At 43.5% G+C, this 15,179-nt stretch overlaps 1 protein-coding gene across 23 annotated transcripts in view; it reads right to left on the reverse strand.

Annotated features, from left to right (window-relative positions):
* Positions 1-15,179, reverse strand: part of mbnl1 (muscleblind-like splicing regulator 1) — a 350,001-nt gene that overhangs the window by 150,265 nt on the left and 184,557 nt on the right. The window lies entirely within an intron of this gene.

Consider the following 15,179-nt stretch of genomic DNA (forward strand, 5'->3'; position numbering starts at 1 on the left):
TTCGGAGAATTAGAACACAATAAAGAAATTGGCTTTTTACCCTTTCTCTGCTCTAGTTTGCCTCTCCACGGTCCTGTTTGTTAATTAACCTTTTTTACATTTAGAATGAAACCAGTTTACAAGAAAGCTGAACGTGACAGCGCTTTCAGATACACCGTGACATGTTAGTCGAGCATGAGCTATTTAGGAGATTTACTGCTTTTCAATCATGAATATGGGCCTTGTAAGGGAAAGACAGGCATCTGACTGCCCAAATTATTGTCTTCTTGTATATCTGTGTGTGTACGTATGTATGTTTGTGCGTCTGCATATATGTCTGCATGCATGTGAATTTGTGTGTTTCTGTGCATTTGTGTGTAGAGAGTTGGAGTAAGGGTAAGGCTGGAGCTGATTTTTTTCAGTAAAAACTTTCCTCATCTCAATCACTAAGTTCAGGTTTTCAGTTACTTTATGTAAATAATCTTGTTCGGAGTCTGCACCTGTGAAGGCTGCCTCGGTTACTGGCTGCACAATTCTCCCTTTGTGCCACACACACACACACAGACACACACTTGAAGCGCACGCACACAGAGGCACACACACACACACACTTAAAGTACACACACACAGGCACACACACACACATACACACACACACACACACACACACTTAAAGAACACAGTAATAGTTGGTCGTGCATAAGCTGGTGCCCATTCCACACCGTGATCCTCACACTAAACATTTAAACCTATCGTTGCCATTAGGGACCAAATATTCAATTAACTCCTTGAACATTCTGCTGTCTGCTGTCTTAATGCAGCTTTTTTCTTGTTCATTTACAGCAGACAGAAATAGCAGACAGAGGAATGTGGTACTGATCTATGAGATTCATCAGCTATTACCACCAAATCACCTCTGAGACTTTAATCTTCCATGTGCATAATCATCATTCCTATCCTTAATGAAAGACATGCATTCATAAAGCACCTCTCACAACCTCAGAATGTCCCAAAGCATTTTACAGCCAATTATGTACTTTTGAAGTGCCTTCAATGTTGTGATGTATGAAATGGGGTAACCAATTTGCGCACAGCAAGACCCCAGAAACAGCAAAGTGATATATGACCAGATAAGCTTTTATAGTGATGAGGTTGGGGGATAAATATAGGGAGAACTTAACAGTACTTATAGTATCTGACCTTAGTCTTGCTAAAACTATACAAGGCACTAGTTAGACCACACCTAGAATACTGTGAACAATTTTGGTCCACTTATCTAAGGAAAGCTATACTGGCATTGGAGGCAGTCCAGAGAAGGTTCATTAGGTTGATCCTGGGTATGGAAGGATTTTCTTATGAGGAGAGGTTGAGTAGGTTGGGCCTGCACTCATTGGAGTTTAGAAGAATGAGAGGCTACCTTATTAAAACATATAAGGTACTTAGGGGGCTTGACAGGGTAGATGCTGAGGGGTTGTTTCCCCTTATGGGAGAGTCTAGGACCAGAAGGCATAATCTCAGAATAAGGGGTCACCCATTTAAGACAGAGACAAGGAGGAATTTCTTCTCTCAGAGGGTAGTGAATCTGTGGAATTCTTTACCACAGAGGGGAGGCTGGGTCATTAAGTATATTCAAGCCTGAGATAAACAGATTTTTAATCAGTAAGGGAATCAAGGGTTATGGGGATAAGGCAGGAAAATGGAACTGAGGATTATCAGATCAGCCACGATCTCATTGAATGGCGTAGCAGACCCGATGGGCCGAATGGCCTACTTCTGCTCCAACATCTTATAGTCTCATGGTCTTTGGCAACCAGCTAATACAGTTGTACACTTTCTACCAGGGAAAGCTTTATAGTGATCAGGAGTTGGAACTTTGGCTGATTTTATCCTCTTCCCACCAAGGGCAGTGTGTGTGGTGGTGGGCAGAGAGCAGTGGAGGCAGGGTCAATGACTATTTTTAAGGCTGAGTTAGACAGATTGTTGGGGGCAAGCAGGAATGTGAACTTGAGGCTACAATCAGGTCAGCCATGATCTTACTGAAGGACGGAGCAGACTCAAGGGGCTGCAAGACCTACTCCTGCTCCTATTCCTTATGATCTTATGTTTCTGAGAGCTGACCAGGTGCTATATAATTTCAAGTCAATTACAGAATGATAGAATAGTTAAAGAACTGAAGGAGGCTATTCGGCCAGGTGTGTCCATACTGGCTCTCTGCAAGTCCAGCTCCCCTGACATTTCCCTGTAGCCCTGCAATTCTTTTTTTTTGCTTCCAATAATTATCCAATACTCTTTCAAAAGCTCGGCTGAATTTGTCTCTGCCACCCTCTTTCATTCCTTTCCTTTTGCTACATCAGCAAATCTAAATTAAAACGCAGTAGTTGCTGTGCCCAAAGTAATTCAGGCCTATCCTCTCCCTGAGTAGTCATTGTTTGGACTGGGGCTTATAGAAATACATATGAAGTAATTAATTCATTTATCACACGTACAAACCCAGTACAGTGCGGATGATGAACAAAGAGCCATTGTGCCAGGGTGGGCCAGCTGCCGGTAATACAGTGGAGCAGCTTTATCAACAAACCTCGCCTGCAGTCTACAGCCTCCAATGAATGGATTGTAACAGCTCAACAGTAAATTGGTCCTATGACGGACCAACGTGGGCAGTCACAAACACGCTCCGTGGCTTTGAGACTGGTGGAGTGATCTCAGGCAAACAGGACGGCTCCTCCATTCGAACAGAGGTGAAGTCATAGTGGAAGCCAACTGGGAGAACTGGCCACCATCCCAGCTCTGTAAAGGGAGCGGAGGCCTTCTTAAATATTTCTGCAGGAACTCCATTAATCTTCATTCCTTAGAGCGCAGTTATCCGAGCACTGGCTGATCTCAGCTCGGCAACTATAATATTCAGCAGGACCCTTGTGTACTTTGCCTGTTTTGTCGGGGGCAGGGGGGGCGGGGTTTATCATTAAAGGGAGCAAGTCGTCAGTGTTGTTGAATTACTCAGGGGCTCCTGAACAACTTTTCTAAGCCAACAGGGAGCTAATTTCCAAGTGGTTTAATAATGGCCAGTGACGACTGACTGCAAAGTAGTTGAAAGACTGTTTGGATTATTACATCTGCTGACACATCACATAGTTCCTGCCTGTCCTCTCATCAGCAAACACAGCAGTTGACAGTTGGACTGAGCTGGCTGACTGCACACCATTCATCTTGGCATGTTCGGCATCATTATTTATATATGTCCGCACACAGTTGCTTCTCAGATGCCAGGTTATCCACTGGTGCAATCACCCAACTCGACTTGCGTAAACTGCACTCTTCAGGAGAATGTCAGTGTTTGCTGAAACATAAAAAAGGCTCTAATTTATAGGGACTAGAAGGACAAAGACCAAAAGACTTGAAAATTCAGGGCTGAGGGGGTTAAGTTATGAGGGCAGGTTGCATAAACTTGGCTTGTATTCCCTTGAGCATAGAAGATTGATTGGTGATCTAGTCGAGATGTTTAATATAATAAAGAGAACTTATAGAGTTACGTTCGCCAAAAACTATTTGCCCTGATAGAGCAATTAAGCGCGGGCCAGCATAATTTTAAAATTAGAGCTAGGCTATTTCAGCACCAAAACCAGGAAAAACTTAGTCATAGAGATCTGGAATTTTCTCTCCCAAAAGGCTCTGGATGCGGAGGAGGAGGGACACTTGAAGCTTTTAAGACAAGATTTTTGTTTGGTGTGGGTATCAAGGGATGTAGAGAAAAGGCAGCTCAATGGAGTTGAGTACAGATCAGCCATAGTCTACGCAGAACAAAAAAAAAAACAGTAAAAACTGGGAAATAAGAATATTGGTCCGAATGGGTCATATATACTTTATAATGGAACACTAGTAAGAACTGGGAAATTAAAGTACTGGTCCGAACTGTTTTTCCTTCCTAGGTAATACAATGGCGGAAAGGGCTCACAGGACTGAATGGCCTCCTCTTGTTCCTAAATTCCTATTTATATAACACTCTCTCACGTCTTTCAGCTACATCCCCAAATGTATCAGATATAACGAATTACTTTGAAGAGCGGCGTCTCTCATTCTGTGGATGGGCAGAATGGCCATTTTGCCCATCAGCAAGAACACAAATTAACAGCTGATATATTTTGGTGGGATTTGATAGCCAGAATATTAAGGGGATTCCTGCCTTTCTTTCAAATAGTGGCATGGGATTGTTAACTTAGGCTACCTGAAGGAGGCTTTGCTCTTCTCTGAATAGTTGGATGGTAATTTTAACCTCACCCACCTGGCCCTAGTTTGAGAAAGGAGAGAAGGATAAAGGAAGGTAAAAAAAAGAAAGGAAACTAAGGAAAGAAGGAATCGTGGGCAAGAGAAAAGGAAGGAAAGGAAGAAAAATGAAAGGAAAGAGAAAGAAAGAAAAAGAGAAAGGAAAGAAGAAAAGGAGGGAAGGTACCATTCACAACCTCAAGATGCTCCAAAAGTGCCTTACGGTCAATGAAATACTTCTGAAACATGCTCACTGTTGTAACGGAGGAAGTCAATTTGCACTCAGAAGGATTCCACAACAATAATAAGATAAATGGTGAGAAAATCCATTTTAGCACTTGTAAAAGAAAAATATTGGAGTCTATTTATTAGAATAGGGCCAGGGAGTAGGGCTAAGTGGATAGTGCTTTTGGAGAGCTGGCCCCACAGCTTCCTTCTGTGCAATAATAGTCCGTGGCGCAGATATTTGTCTTGGACGGTAGCACAAAGCAGGCGATATCGGATTGGCTGCCCATTACACTCAGTGCCTGAAATTTTCACTTTCATTCTAGCCACTGGAGTGAAATGGAGTAACGTGCCACACTGACTTCTTTCAAAGGGAGAAATGGTAAACTAATAGTCGTTTGGTAGTACAGAACTTGACTGTTGCTGAAGGGTGAGGCATGTTGTCAGGGTTTGCACCCATCAGGGCAGAGTTGCATGAGTGCCAAATCTCATAGGAATCAACATTGCTCCTTTTGTGGTTTGGTAAGAATCTGTCCTGGTGGATACGGGATGCAGGGGGGGCGGGGGGGGGTGGGGGAGGACTGGGGGGAGGGGGGTCTTCGACAGCTTGTCTCTTTCTTCAGCAATACTCAAATGGTAAACTATTCATTTTCAGCAAGTAAGAGAGAGAGAGAGAGAGAGCTCTAACCAGCTCAGGCTGTGTGCTCAGGCCACAGAAATGTGGTGTAGCGGTAATCGGACTGGATTAAGTAACTCTGAGCTGGAGAGCTCCGAATGCCACTCCACAGAGCCACAAGGCTTAATTTATGGGCTGGCATCGGAGGGAGGGGGGAAACAAAAGGTGACGGGGAAAACTGTAGGGATTGTCTGTGAAGCTGCTCCAGTAAAGGGACCTGCCACACCCTACTCAGTCTGGCTCATGCCTCACGCTATTCTCACACCACGTGGTCGACCCAGATGTGAATGCTTGGTCGTAACAAGTAAGCAAAATTTGACCCACCATCTTCTCAGACCCTATCAGGGACACGCAATAAATGCAGCTGTGCCCGCATCCAGTTCTGGTCACCACACATTTTTGGTGAGGTCCTTGAGAGGAGCAGATTTGCCAGAACGGTTCCAGGGGAATGAGGGGATTTTAACTACAAGGTTAGGTTGGGGAAGCTGGGAGTGTTCTCCTTGGAGCAGAGGAGACTGAGGAGAGATTTGACAGAGGTGAACAAGACGATGACAGGATTGGATAAGGTAGACAACTGTTCTATGAGCTGATGATCTAAGGACTGGATTTAAAGTTTTGGACAAGAAGTACAAGGAGATGTGAGGGAGAATTTTTTTTTTTACAGAGTCAGTGGTAATGACCTGGAATCCACTGCTCCTGAGGGCGGTGGAAGTGGAGACAATGAATGATTTCTAAAGAAAACTTAAATGGGCACTTGCGAGAAATAATCTTGCAGGGCTACAGATATAGAGTGGGTGAATGGGACTGACTGGATTGCTCTACAGGCAGCCAACATGGACTGGGTGGGCTGAGTGGTCTCCTTCTGTGCTGTGCTGGGTATAACAGGCAGTTGATCTGATACCACCAGGTTTGAGTCACTGTGAAGATACATTTCTACCTTTATAATTACAATATTGGAAAGGTGTATTAGAGAAAAATTGACAATTTAAGATATGTTTACAATGGGTCAATAAATTGAATTACAGTATGCTTGTCAACCTCATACAATGAGAAATGTAAAAATCATTGCAAAATGGATTCAATGCATTGAACTTCGAGGTCTATGGGCCAGAGAGCACGCAGGGGGGGATTGATGAACATGGCGCCAGATGGATACAGACAGCAGAGTTTTGGATGAGTTCTAGTTTACAGAGGGTGCAAGAGGGGAGACCAGCCAGGAGAGCAGTGGAATAATTGAGTCTCGAGCTAACAAAGGCATGGGAGGAGTTTCAGCAGCATATGAGCTGAGGCAGGGGCGGAGACGGTGAAGTTATGGAGTTGGAAGGAAACACTATAATTACCCTGTTATATTCTGTTAAATTGTAGAAACATGGGCAGTTAAATCCAGCAGCACTTTGTATTTGAAACTCTCCATCTTACACTGTGATCTTTCTTCTTTCTTAATGTGCAGAACACAAAGCAGGCGATCAATAGTAACTTAAGGCAAAAAAGAGAAGCTGGATTGAAAGTTGAGTGGGAAGGTGCTCCTTCAGACACTACGAAGGATCTGCAAGAGTTAATAGAACCCAGTAAACGTATTTAGATGTGTGTATGTTGAAACAAGATTGCTTCAAGAGCTCCACTCATTGCAGAAACAAAGATGCCAAAGGTTGTAGTGAAGGAAGAGCCTATACAATTGGTGCCAGGTTTTAATGCCTGAGTTTTACACTGGAGCAAATCAATATTTCATGGTGACAAAGCACCCAGACAGATCTGCCCTACTGGTAATTAAGTCATGTGTAACAAATGCCAATAGGTATAAATAACTATCCTCTCAGTCTTATCTCTCTCACACACAGTGACTCTGAGCTTAGGTGGTGAGTATTTTCATGCATCGACGAAGCCTTGGAGAACCAAATACATGTCCACTGCTGTTCCATTTGTAACTGCTGTTGCTTGCTTTTTTAATTACGTAGAATGACTGTGAATTTATAGCACGGTAACAGGCCATTTGGCCCAACTGGTCCATGCCAGCATTTATGTTCCAGGTGAGCCTCCTCCCACTCTCACCCTTTTTCAGTGCTCTACACAATTCTGATTCTGCTCCCAGCATTAAAATAAAAAAAACATAAATGGATTAGAGAAAAGCAACAGGTAAATCCAAGAAGCAAAGAGGATGAAGAAAGCTTAGATTAGGCTAAACTGTATATCATAGAAAGGAAACCACACCAGAAACCGATAGGACAAGAGGATAAACCTTTAAATTAAAGAGAAGTAAATGTAATACCGATCAAAGATTTTAAAAATCCTACATTCAAAGGACAATAACATTCAGAATGATCAACCAGGCAAATTGAATGAATCAAGATATTATGAGAGCTCAAATTGTCAGCTGGGGTAAGGTAAAATAGCACAGAGATCTGCTTGATGAGTTAAACAATCCATTTGTATCTTTTTGTTATTTTCTTCCCATTAGGTTCCATCAACTCTAACCTGGAGTGCGGTTAGATCAAGAGGTTGTGAACATGTTTCTAATCATGATTAGTACACACTATATGTACTAAAACCTGTTGTACCCAAAACCTGATGGACAAGAACAATATTTGATGTATATTATCTGGTATTCTAATGCCAATAGCTGGTGTCCAATACCTGGTGTGCCAACAGCAATACCTGATGTACCCAAAGTTGGTGTATCACTGCCAATGGCTAGTGTACCAATGTCAAAACCAAATGTACCAATACCTGATGCACCGATACCAATAGGTGGTGTCCAATACCTGGTGTACTAATACTCGGTCTACGAACAGCTGCTGTACAATACCTTTACCAGGTGTACCAATACCTGGTGTACAATAACAATACCTGGTGTACCAACAGTTGGTGTACAATACCTTTACCAGGCGTACCAACACCTGGTGTAGCAATACCTGGTGTGCAATAACAATACATAGTGTACCAATACCTGGCGTACCAATATCTGATGTACAATAACAATAGCTGGTGTACCAATACTTGGTGTACCATACCTGGTGTACAATAACAATACCTGGTGTACCAATACTTGGCGTACCAATACCAATAGCTTGGGTTCAACACTTGATACACTAATACCAACACTTTCTCTACCCAGACTTTGTGTATTGCTACCAATACCTGGTGTACCAATATCAATACCTGATAAATAATACAAATATACCTGTTGCACTTTATCTGGTGTACTAATACCAATATCTGGTATTACCAAACCTGCTATACCCATACCTGGTGCATCATTATGAATGCCTGGTGTATCAATGCCAAAACCTGGTGTTCTAATAGCAATACCTGGTGGACCAATGTGGCATGCCAGCACCCATACTTAATATAACCATATCAAAATCTCATGTACCAGTGTCAATTGTTAGTGTGCCGAAACATCATGTTCAGAGTTTGAACAGAGTCCAAAACCTTCTAACGGCCACTGATGCAGCTCCTTAACCCTCACGCTTTTCATACCTTGCATAATTCACACGCAGTCAAGTATGCAAGGTGTAAAATGCAGTCTGGAATGCCATACATCTTGGTTCACTAATCAGGCAAGCCTGCACAAATTGTAAAATGCGTGGGGGTAAATTGTGGGGAATTAGAAAATTGCTGCTAATTCACATCATTCTGATTCAGACATTGGCATGTCAGATATTGGTTACCTATGACTTAACATTTGGCTGCCACTTAACACCGGACTGTCTTAACTAGTTGCAGGGTAGATCAGGTCTATTAATTACATGTTAAGCAACAGCTATTACTGGCGACTCAGAGACTACGCATATTAAACTGCATTTAAAAGATTTAAAAACTTTTTAAATCAAAGCCATCAATTTGACACAATTCATTTGGAAGTTTGAAAATGGTTATGACTGTCTATTTCCACCTCCAGAAGATCACCCACCTCTGCCCCTACCTCAGCTCCTTTGCTGCTGGAATCCTCATTCATGCCTTTGTTCCATTTAAACTTGGCTATTCCAGTGCACTCCTGGCTGGTTTCATCTGTTCTACTTTCTACTTGATTTCACCCAAAACTCTGCTGCCTGTGTCCTAATTTGCAACAAGTCCTGTTGTTACTCCATCATCACCTCTATACCCGTTGGACTACTCTGGCTCTCAGTTAAACAACACCTTGATCTGAAAATTGTAATCCTTATTACCAAATCCTTCCAAGACCTCGCCCCTCACTATCTCCTCCAGCCTATGGCCCTCCGAGATATCTGTGCATTTCTAATTCTGGCCTCTTGAGCATCCCAATTTTAATCACTCCAGCATTGGTAGCCATGCCCTATCCATGCCTAAAGTGAAATTCCCTCCCCAAACCTCCCTGTCTCTCTTTCAAGTTTTAAAACACTCCTTACAATCTGCCTCTTTTGTTTGAGGACGTTCCTTTGAAGTGCCTTGGGTCAATTTCTATGTTAAAGGTGCTACATAAATGCAAGTTTTTGTTGTTACCATATATTGAGGTTTCACCATGCCATGGACTGATTTTCTGTAGAGTTTACACTGTCAGGCCATAGGATTGGGTTGATGCTGCAGTAGAAATTGGCTCTGAGGAATTACAGTTTATTTGTACAATATTCTGCTAACACTTACAAAGGAGCAGTCTGGCTGCAGATTTGAAATGTATGCACAGTTTTCTGTGCACGCTTGCATGGCAAGCATCAAGAGCGCCTGAACGGGCCACTTTCAAGAAATGTTTATGACATTCGCAGAATTGGATTAATACACACCTAAGAACAGAAGTGCCTAAATCACTAAAGATATGGAGAACATCTGGAGGCTCACTCACACAAGTTTCAGGCTGGTTGCAGGAACAGTGCAGTCACTGCCCAGCAATGAGGTTTAAATTCAGCCACCTTTAACTCTCCCAACAGCCCCCACCTATCACTAAGTAGGATGTTTTGTGCCTTAGGCCTTAGATGGCAGCACCCCCTCTCCCCCCACCCCCCCCACCCAACCCCTCAATCCCCCACCACTGAGCCAGAAGCTGCGGATTCAAGGTCCACTCTGGCACTGGTTGGCCACAGATTGGGGTGGGGGGGGGCGGGGTTGTGCATGGTGTGGTTCAACAGGTTGATAATTAGACTGCTAGTCTATTCCCCAAAGGGAAGAAAATGTGTGTGAAGATATGAAGCAAAAAAATCCTATCAGTGGAATATTGGTATTGCTAAAAATCTGAGCTTCTGCTGTTTTTTTAAAGCCATTTATTGATGTAATTTCCCAGTGGGAAAACTGTGCCATTGTCTCTTTCCGGAAGCCACTTTGCATTCCACTCTAGATGTGTGAGCTGTGACTCAGTGGATAGCACTCTCAACCTCTGAGTCAGAAGATTGTGGAAACTCCACAAGTATCCGCTCCAGACACCTGAGCATAAAATCTAGGTTGATGCACCTGGGGTAGTAATGAGCCTGTGCTGCACTGTCACCTGTGATGCCTTTCAGAAGTAACATTAAATCATAGCTACATCTCCCTTCTTTGGTGGGATGTGAAAGATCGCATGGCGCAACTTCTCAGATGAGCACCGGAGTTCTTCCAGGCATCAACGCCTACATTTATCCCACGACCAACATCATTAAAACACATCATCAGGTCTCTACCGTGTTGCTGTTTGTGGTATCTTGCCGTGTGCAAATTGGCAGCTGTGTTTCCTACACTTGAACAGAGACAGAACTTAAAAACAAAAAAACTGCGGATGCTGGAAATCCAAAAAAAACCAGAATAACCTGGAAAAACTCAGCAGGTCTGGCAGCATCGGCGGAGAAGAAAAGAGTTGACTTTTCAAGTCCTCATGACCCTTCGACCGGACAGAACTTCATTGTTTGAAAAGCTTGGGATATCCTGATTTCATGAAGGGTGCCACAGGAATGCACAATCTATCTTTTCCTATTAGAGAGGAAATGGAGGGTGCTCACTTTATGTTTGTCTTGGGGGTCTTTCAAATTCCCACAGAAACCTAGACATAAATTATAATATTCTACATAGGTTAACATTACAGGTAGTTAGGAAAGACCATTAAGTCAAGTCTAAGGTTACAACTTTGCCTGTTTTGAGGCATTTCTTCTATTGACACCATAGAAAACATGGCCACTGAATGGCTCTGCTCACCAGTTCAATGGGGAATTAAATCATTTACTGTTTTAGCAAAGTGTAAAAGAAAATGTGAGCTTGAGTTGGCCCAAGAAGCCATAACTAATTTTATGGTCATCAGGCAGTTAATTTTCTGAGCTCATGGCGTCCAATCCCATGTGGGAGGATGCCCTGCCTCCAAGATCTGCCAGCCAATCAGAGATCTAGAAAATCTTCAGTTCTAGCAGGGCCACCAGGAGCACTGGCCATTGCTGGGACTGCGCCCAGCTCCGGATTAGCAAACGCTGGAGGCCCAGAGTGCAGGTAAGTGAGACGAGCTCTATGGGATCAGTCAGGCAGGCCTCAGCAGAACGAGAGCTGCTGCGGGGGCAGCAATCAGGAGGCTTGCCAGGGTGGGAGATGTCACTACTGCTGGGTGAGCCCTCCATGGAGCACAGGATGCCTGCTCAGGAGGGGTCCCACCCCTCTTCCCCCTGAGCCTGCAGTCAGGCCATCAGGATATACCTGGAGGCCTTGCCATAAGGCATGGGTGCACCCCTTGCCACCAAAATACCAGCGGCAGCAGCATGAGGGTTGGTGAACCCACCCCCACCTGCCAGCCACTCCTGGGGGTGGAAGGCATTCAATTCTGGCCATAGTCCTCTGCCTCAGAGACAAGAGCACTACCACCAAACTATAGCTAATACAATCAGGGATGGGCTAAATGGTCGGTTCCTAGGAAAGCTTTACTCTCCGGTATCATTGTAGCATTGCAATCGATCACAGTTGTCTAATTATCAATTTTATATTAATCCTCAGGGAAAATAATACAAGCCTTACACCACTCAGAATGTACACAAATAAACCTGAGAGGTCTGTATCCAGATTACATAACTTTAATGGCAAAAGTAAGCGCATTGGAATCAAAACTGATTTCAGTGGATTCTGCCTTTTTGTGGAGTTTGCCTGCTCCCGAGTGAAATAATTCAGCCATCCTTTCCCAAGGGGCAGCTATTTATCAAAAGGCAAAAAGGCAATGTGTGAAGGACAGATGGACACCAGCGGGAGTATCATTGGTATTTACAATGAGAAAATAAAGCTGCTTCAAGAAGCACATTGCAGTCTTTGCTTGCCTGTGTGGGATGCTGGCTGACAAGTGGAGCAGCATCAGTACACAGGCAAAGCACGCAGCAGGTTGGTTGGAAATTGTAATTCTATCAGTCAGCACTCAGATTCAGATTTCTGTTATCTCCATTTCTATCTCTGGCAAGGAAAGGCCACTTCAGAGAAATATTATTGACATCAAGCTCCTAATGGGCTGGGATGTATTGAAAATGGAGCAACAGCCTTTGGGAGGCTCTTGACCTACGTTGTCCTTGACTGTTCCTAATGATTGAGATTCCAGCTCATTATATAGCTGCCATGGCCTGTCTCCATCCACTGCTGAAACTCTCATCTGTTCCCTTGTTACCTCAGGACTCGCCTGTTCTCCTGGCCAGCGTCCCAATTTGCTCTGTTAACTTGAGCTTATCCAAAACCTAGGTGCCTGTTTGTTAACTCATACTGAGCCCGAATGACCTTTCACATCTGTGCTTGTTGACTTACTTTGGTGCCCAGTCCTGTGACACCCCGATTTCAAAATTCTTATCCTATACTTTCAGATCCCTCCCTGGCCTCACCTCACCCTCTCTCCCTCCCGTCCATAATTCGGAAACTCTGCGCTCCTCCTCATCTGGCCTCTTGTGCATGTCCAATTTCAAATGCTCCAACATTGGCGTTTGGGCCTTCAACAGTCTAGGCCCTAAGCTCTGGAATTCTTTCCCTATAACCTTTCTTCCTCTCTATCTCCTCTCTTAAGATACTCCTTCAAACCCAGCTATTTGATCAGTTTTTTTGGTCCCCAGTCCTAATATTTTGTTATGTGGGTCAGTGATAAATTTTGACTGATAACCACTCCTGTGAAGTGCCTGGAGACAACAAACTATAATTGCTATATAAATTATTTACCAGGGTTCATCCCATCTCCTGCTCATAGACAGTTTAATGTCTGGAGCACAACTCTGATGTTTCTCTCTGACTTTTAAGAGCCTCCTTGTAACGCTTTGCCTAACCCCTCATAATCTCTAACCTAGTTTGTTCAATGTCAAATGTTGCCTCTCACCACAATGTACAAAGCTCTCTTGCCACCTTTCTCTACATTGAATGTACAATGGAGAATGTGTTGCTTTTTGGTTATTTAGTTGCTAGTGCTTATGATGGCTTCTCCATTTAAGGTCACTGCCTGTGGGAAAATGGCTCAAATAGATACATCCTGAGGTCAACTGAAGAGCGATTATTAAGCAAAATAATTTCTTAAAATGGCATATGGTATTGTCACTGGACTAGTAATCCAGTGACCCAAGGGAATGTTCTGCGGACCCGGGTTCAAATCCCACCATGGCAGAAGGTGGAATTTGAATTCAATTAAAAAAATATGGAATTAAAAAGTCTAATGATGACCATGAAACCATTGTCGATTGCTGCAAAAAACCATTTGGTTCACTAATGTCCTTTAGGGAAGGAAATCTGCTGTCCTTATCTGGTCTGGCCTATATGTGACTCCAGATCCACAGCAATGTGGTTGACTCTTAAATACCCTCTGAACAAGGCCAATTAATGCTGGGCGTTAACGGGCGCAATAAATGTTGGCCTAGCCATTGACGCCCACATCCCATGAATGAATTTTTTTTAAAAAGTCACTTAGCTCCTGCCTTTAGAGAGAAACCAGGTGCAAACTCAAGACAGAAAAAAACAAGCAGGAAATGAATGGCTTTCATTCAACTAATTCCTTTAAGGGTTTGAAATTTGAAGTGTGACCAAACAGTGTGACATGTTATACTGGGAGGTCACTCTGTTAAAAGTAAATCCCAAACTCTCCTTTTCATGTTAGCAAGACAAATTGGTAGGAAGTTTTCACACCCACACTTCTTTCTGTTTGACTGGACTGGATGTTTCCTGCATTACTTTAGAGTGAGAGGTGAAGCGAGCTTTGTAGTCTTTGGAGGGCAATGAACTAGGGCTGAGCAGTGGACTAGATGGGCTGAAAGGCCTTTTCTCAAAATGCTATTAAATTTTGTTCGATTACCCTACTGTAAAGTGCCTTGGGATGTTTTACTTTGTGAAAGGCGCTACATAAATGCAACATGTTGTTAATCTTGCAGCCACAGCAAAATAATTACTTGGAGAAGAAGTGAAGCCAGGCACCACTAAAGCTCAATTAATATGGAGAAGTGACCCAAACAGAATAGGATGATCCCAATTTTGATCCCTGGCCCGCACTAGGCTATCCAAACTCAGCTGGGACAAGGTAATGAACTCAGCAATTGGAATCGGTGCTGTGGAAGGTGCACAACGGGGTGAGGAAGGGTGTGGATGAAATGAGCTAGGGTCGCCTCTCCTGTTTGCTCTGCTACTGGGAAGTGTGAACCTGCGGATGGTCGTCAGATGAAGTCAAGTTCAGGTTTAGTTTCTGAAAAGCTCCTTACAGCTCGCCACTTGGGGGTGCTGCTGGAGGGGGCACCTGCGAAACTAGGCCTCAGAATCAGTCCGTGCTGGTGGGCGGGGGGGGGCGTTGCTGGGGAGGCCCACAACCAATAGAAGTGAAAGTCAGCGTGACATTACTGACCTGATACCGTAACAAGAATTAGTTGCTTCTAATCCAGCTAATTCCGGACGCATCAAAAGGTGTCATTTTAACTGAAGTTCGATAAACGCCAAATAATGATAGAGAGGCTGAACCATTCTATGAAAATGTTCCCTTTAAGTGAAGTTAGCTTGACCAAATTGTTGATTACATGGGAAAAAAAAACACTGCAAAGCCATTCTTTACTGTCTTCATTCCAGTTAACTGAGTGCTTTCATTGCAAATTCTTCTTAAGGAAATATCTTTGCCTGGATCGCATACTTTACCATATTTGCAGCTCAG

The sequence above is a fragment of the Carcharodon carcharias genome, chromosome 2, assembly GCF_017639515.1.
Source record: "Carcharodon carcharias isolate sCarCar2 chromosome 2, sCarCar2.pri, whole genome shotgun sequence".
In the NCBI taxonomy this organism is placed as follows: Eukaryota; Metazoa; Chordata; class Chondrichthyes; order Lamniformes; family Lamnidae; genus Carcharodon; species Carcharodon carcharias.